The sequence below is a fragment of the Miscanthus floridulus genome, chromosome 8 (assembly GCF_019320115.1).
Source record: "Miscanthus floridulus cultivar M001 chromosome 8, ASM1932011v1, whole genome shotgun sequence".
Lineage (NCBI taxonomy): Eukaryota > Viridiplantae > Streptophyta > Magnoliopsida > Poales > Poaceae > Miscanthus > Miscanthus floridulus.
In genome coordinates, this window is record NC_089587.1 from 169,409,793 (window position 1) to 169,416,220 (window position 6,428).

The 6,428-nt window shown below is 47.5% G+C and overlaps 1 pseudogene; it reads left to right on the top strand.

The window, feature by feature from the left end:
• Positions 1-1,526: 1,526 nt before the first annotated feature.
• Positions 1,527-3,842, top strand: LOC136473966 (monooxygenase 1-like; annotated as a pseudogene).
• Positions 3,843-6,428: the final 2,586 nt, after the last annotated feature.

Here is a 6,428-nt window from a genome sequence, read left to right on the forward strand (position 1 = left end):
ATGCTTTAGTTTCTCTCCCTAAAGACTTATCATTAAGTGACAACCCAGGACTTACAGTACAAACATGAGTGCTATATGGCTCTGGATTTAATCAAGTATGAGGACATTTTCTAACTTGTTAGTGGTTACCGAAAGACGCAAAAGGGGCGTGACACGATGGGTATAGTGTGGCCTCTATTCCTATGGGTACTACTGCGTGAGTGTGCCATTCAAAAGGGGGGCTCTATATCTATTTGTCACGGAAACTTAGCGGCTAAGACTAACCTTTGAAAGGCTTCATAGTGAACCTGTCGACCTTGCTTGGTATTGGGGAAGAGTTTGGCCGCCTCGGGCGAAAGGGTAAATCATGGCTCATGGTAAAAGTGTACAATCTCTACAGAGTGTAAAACCGGTATATCACGGCTCATGGGTCAGTCTTTTGAGCCTCATGAACCCCATGTTATATTTGTTGAGTACGATATGTACTTACGCTTATTTTATATTTAAATTTTGGAAAAAAAAATTTTGGATGGGTAACAGAAGATGGAGCTTGGTTAAAGTTTTGAGGAGTGCTAGGCGTATGTACCCCAAGTCAACCGTCGATGTTGTGTTTGGAGGCTTCATTTGAAGATTAGATTGTTAAGTTTGGGCTACTCTGATAAATATCTTGTCTCCATGTAGAAGACCGAGACGCACAGCACGTGCACGCCTCCCCATGATCCGATCGAAGTACTCGAAGACTGCGGATGTCATCTGCTCGTTCTGCACGAGCTCGTTGCCTTCGACAGACGACAGACATAGACTGGGTGCACTTCTTGTGCTGCCGATGGCAGGCTTGCAAGTGGGAAAATTTGGTATTGGCGTCACCCGCACGAAGAAAGAGCAATCTGGACCCCTTTGCCTTGCAGTGGTGCGTGACAGAGAGGAGAGGCCGAGACATTTCAGCTTGAGCTCGTTGCGCAGCTCAAGCTCTTCCGCAGCAAGGTCCTTAGATTCCTCACCGACATCAAAACGGTGGATGACCTCCCTAGCCACTGCCAACTGCAACCGTACTCATGCTCCACGACCGTAGGGTCTTGGCCATGCTCCTCAGCTTGTAGTCGAGGATTCTGAAGGGGTCGACATGAAGCAATGTTGCGGACCAACCCAAGGCCAGAACTTCAAAGATTGAGGAAAGCGAGAGGAGCGCACGGTACAAGCACGATCCGAATTGCTTAATCCTTCCAGCCGTCTGGGTCTGGCAAGCAACCGCCCAGACAAATCAGGATATCAGACAAGTAATCGGCGACGTATCAGACAAGTATCGGCGAACTATCGAGATTTAATTAATTTATTTTTATTTTATTGGTGATATTGTCCGATACGGTATCGGAGGCGGATACGATACGTATCGCGATACCGATACGAGAAGTATTTGGGTATCCTAGATGTCCATTTCTTTTGACTTTTGAGTTGGCGAGGGGCACACACCCGTGGTGGCGGCGTGGTGGATGGCTTTGCTGGAGCCCATCTCTTTAACAGTATATAAGGAAGATGTATGCGCATGAATGAGACAGCCTCTCCTAATCCGGGCACCTGCAGCAACTCACTCTAATATAATAAAAAGAAAAGGAGACATACATGGAGGAGTCCCATGACATCGTCATCGTAGGTGGTGGCATCTGCGGCCTCGCCACCGCTCTTGCGCTCCACCGGTAACATCCATGGCTGCTTTCTTCTTCTTCTTCTTCTTCTTCTTCTTCTTCTTCTTCTTCTTCTTCTTCTTCTTCTTCTTCTTCTTCTTCTTCTTCTGATGTTGCTTCCGTGCCAACAACAAAGCAATGTGCTGCTGATTTGCATCCAGGAAAGGGATTGCGAGCCTTGTGTTGGAGAAGTCGGAGACTTTGAGAGCAGAGGGCGGCTACATCGGTATCCATGTCAATGGATGGCGTGTTCTGGAGCAACTCGGGATTGCTGCAGAGCTCCGGGAGACTGCAAACCTTATCACCGCGTAAGTTTCTAGCCTTGCAAATTTTCCTCTCTGCACAGAAATTAATCTATTCTGAATACTAGTATAGAATGCTAAATCTTCGATCTCGCAACCAGCATTTACCATTGCCTTGATCCTGATGACTCCCATCCGAAATACTCCATATTAGGATAACTTGATACGTTTGGGATGAGTAATAAACTTTCTGCAGACTGAAAAGTGCAATCGGCCGGGTAGGTAAAGTAGGAATGAGATTTTACTAAATAAAAAAAAGTAGGAATGAGATGTCCAACGTAACAAATGCCATCAGATTCAGAATCAGTAGAGCTTGCTTTAATTTGTGACTGCGACTTATTTCCAGATTTCACGACATGTGGCACCAAGAAAAGAAGAGCAGTCTGACACCCGTCAGGTAGTAACAACCTGTCACAAAGAGCCTTTGTAAGATGCAATCCTATACGGCCGGAGTGACGACTGTTATTAATTTTGATCTCTCTGTTTCACCTGGGCCTTTGGCTAGAGACGAGATCCGATTTTTAAAGAGGAAGGACCTGGTCGAGACGTTGGCCAAGAACATTCCCGCAGGAGCAATCCGTTTTGGTTGCCACATTTCAGCGATTCATCCATCAGATCCCGGCGCGGTCCTTGCTACACGGGGTGGCGGGGTCATCAGGGCCAAGGCATCATCGATCGACCTTGTTTTCTTAATAACTCCTACAGACAGACATGAATACATGATCCATTTGTTGATATGTATAATATATATGTCTTGCAGGTGTTGATTGGTTGTGATGGCACCCACTCAGTGGTGGCAAAGTATTTAGGCATGTCTCCGGCAAGATCAACCCCTACCATGTATATGCGTGGATTCACAAGGTATCCGCACGGGCATCCCTTCGGAGACCATTTCCTACGCCTAAGGATTAATCCTTGCTTTGTTGGGCGAGGGCCCGTCAACGACACTCTAGTCAGTTACTTCGTAGCCTGTCAAATCACTTCTGCAGGTATGTACTACTAGCCAGGCATGTTCAGACAGATCACCTAGCTCGATCTTCCTTGGCCATGCCATCACTAAGGCTGTGTTTAATTCGCGAATTTTAGGAATTTGGCTATTCTAGCATTTTTTATTTTTATTTGGCAATTATTGTTCAATCATGTACTAATTAGGCTCGAAACGTTCGTCTCGCAATTTCCAACCAAACTATACAATTAGTTTTTTTTCGTCTACATTTAATGCTCCATACACGTATCGCAAGATTCGATGTGATAGCTACTGTAGCACTTTTTAGAAAAGTTTCTGGGAACTAAACAAGCACTAAGGTGCATGCCACCGTACGTGTTGCATGCAGATGCAAGTGCCACCAGGGACGTGCGTGCCACGAGGGATTTCGTGCTACAGAAGCTGCAAGGCGTGCAGTGCCCCGCCGAGATCCTCGAGATGATCCAGAACTCCGACCCCGAGTCACTGGTCGTCACCACCAAGGTGTGGTACCGGCCGCCGTGGCAGGTCGCGTTCGCCGGCTTCCGGAAGGGCACCGTGACGGTTGCCGGCGACGCCATGCACACCATGGGGTCCTACATTGGCCAGGGAGGCGCCGTGGCGATGGAGGACGCCCTCGTGCTTGCCCGGTCGCTGGCGCGATCCATCGCCGGGAGTGGCGGCCGTGCTGATGAGCCGTGCGACAAGACGATGATCGTCGGTGCGGCGACGGCCATTGGGGAGTACGTCAGGGAGAGGAGGCTGAGGGTGGTGAGGCTGTCGTTGGAGGCCTTCGCTATGGGGAGATCGCTGCAAACCAAGTGGCTGGCTTTGAAGCTAGCCTGCTTGGCCATCCTGTTTCTTCTGGGCACCAAGGAACTCGGCCACACCAACTACGACTGCGGTCGCCTCTAACATTGCTTTGCTTATTGTACGTTTTATATCTAAAATAAAAACTCTCTTTTATATTGTTATTGTGCTTTGCTTATTGTATCTTTTATCTAAAATAAAAACTCACTCTTTATATTTTTACTAGAATCATGTCCGTGCCTTGCAGCATGAAAAATTAATACCATGATTAATTTTGTTTTAAATGTGTGTTGTACTGTTCAAAAAAACAATACTCTCAGCAAGAAGTTCGCAACATTTATGTTTCTAGCATCTGTCTTCACGATACATGAACAATTTAAATATATTTCAAGTTTTGATGTGAAATCAAAACAATCTAGTTTATAGTGTAACAACTGTATTCAACATCTTGTGTTTGATGTGTTTAAGACATAACTTTTACAAAACAAAAACGGATCGTATATATGTTGTACGGGCACTACAAAAGGACTACCCAATATAAATAAACGTCGGAAGAGTATATACCAACGCATTTAATTGGCAGCCACTATTGGCCATTATTGGCAGCCGCAGCCGCTGCCGCTTCTATGGATTTGTGTTGTTTAAACACTGAAAAAAGCAGCCACAGCCGCTGGCAAAACGCCAGCCGAACAGGGCCGCATCTTATGCGTTGGTAATTCACGGGCTACAATTTTCTTATACACGACAAGCAGAACTGTTCCAAAAATATTTATGGTCCAGTGTTGTCTAGAAGCACCGGACAATCGAACTAAGCGTAATCAACTAAAAAATTATAGAAAACTGAAAATGATCACTAAAACTAAATAATATTATATAGACAAGGATTGTGTGGACATAGTTGTTGATAACATATTTAGAAAAAAAATCTGAAATTGAACATATGACTAATTTCTCATGGATTGCGTTCACTCTGATCATCCGCTTTCCACATTCTCAATAGTTCATCAAACATATGCATAATATGCAGGTGGACGCCTCCAGGGAGGAAAGCGACGCCCGCTCCTGGCGTCGCCGTCCACGCTTTCGCCCTGACCTCAATGCAAAGATAGCACTGGAGAACCTGTAGAAAACGCGCATCTAGCCACAATGGACCAACACCACTAACTATGCCGCACCACATCAAAACCTTCGTGCCTTAATGTCTGCGGCCACCTGCACACGGCAACTTCCATGCCGACGAGCCGAGCATAGATCCGGATGGAGGATCCGGCCTCCTCACGCGCCGGATCTACCACCGTCACTGCACCGTCACAGCCCCACGGCATTCTGGCCGCCATGCCACCGCATGCCCGCATCTCAGACATACCGCCGCATCTCACGTCCTCCAGGCCGCCAGCACTCCTCGCTCAATCCTCGAGCTCCACCACAGCTTCCCAGGCCGATAGGGCCAGGAACGAGCTCCAACCCACCGGATCCGCGTCCTTCGCAGATCAGGCTGGAGGAAGTGGATCCGTCTGCCATAGCCAAGGGAGCCGTCGCCATGCGGTCGATCCGCCCTCGCGCAGCGCGCCACGCCGCCATGGCATGGCACGACCCGCGGCGGCCACTGCTGGACACCTTTCTGTTTTGGTGCCCAGCAATTTGACAACAGCAAAGCTAACAGAATCAGGCAATCAGCATCTCGGGAATTCTTCTCAGTCAGTCATCTGGACAGGAGCAACACGTTCAGTACGTGCAGCAACATTCCATCTTTTGCATGCATGCTTAGCCAATAGTACTCTGTGTTAGGATCGTAGGATTGGTACCTCTGTGTTTAACCCGTAGATCCGCCGTGAACAATAGCTTCGTGACCTCGCGGACACCGATGTCGAGGCAGCTCTGGCTCGGTGGCGAGGTACAGTGGTGGTCCAGAGGGGACGGTGTAGACCTGCAGGGGCGACGGCGATGGTGGGGCACATCCCGTCGCTGGCAGCACGCTTTAGGATCGGATTAGGGTTTCTCTATAGGTGGGTGTGGCGGCTTCGGTCAACCTCGTGGTCCGAGCCCTCACCCCCACCTTCCTTTTATGCGTGCTGTGCGACAGGGGCCCTCCAACCGAATTAGGGTTAGGCTCCCCCGATCAGGGAGCAGAGATAGGGCCCAATAGGCCGTTGGGCCTATTGGTGGAGATCAATTAACATTCTCCCTCTTGATCTCATTCCATCTTTCACTTTCATATCATTTGCTTTTGTTCATTCCATTACAGATTAGCTCAGAGAGCATGTCTCATCGTCACAGTCCATTACCGATAGACTTAACAGCTACAACTCACTACTCTGTTCTGAAATAGATACTTATCTTTGGGCCTTCTTTTGTCTAGGAATATTTTAGGCTTTCCCTTAAACCCAAGCTAGCTACATGTTCTCTGAACACTATGTTCTCTGAACATGTTGGGTGGTAAGCCATTTATAAGCGGATCCGCGAGCATCCTTTCTGTACTTATATGCTCAAGATTTATGACTTGATCCCGGACTTTATCTTTTACAACATAATACTCCATGTCAATGTGTTTGGCAACATCACTTGACTTATGTTGTGAGCATCATGTACTGCTAGATTATAATCGTAGTATTACTTTAGTGGTCTATAGATGTCGTCAACCACCTTTAAACCGGGTATGAACTTCGTTAGTTAGTTCACCTGCTCGTTGCC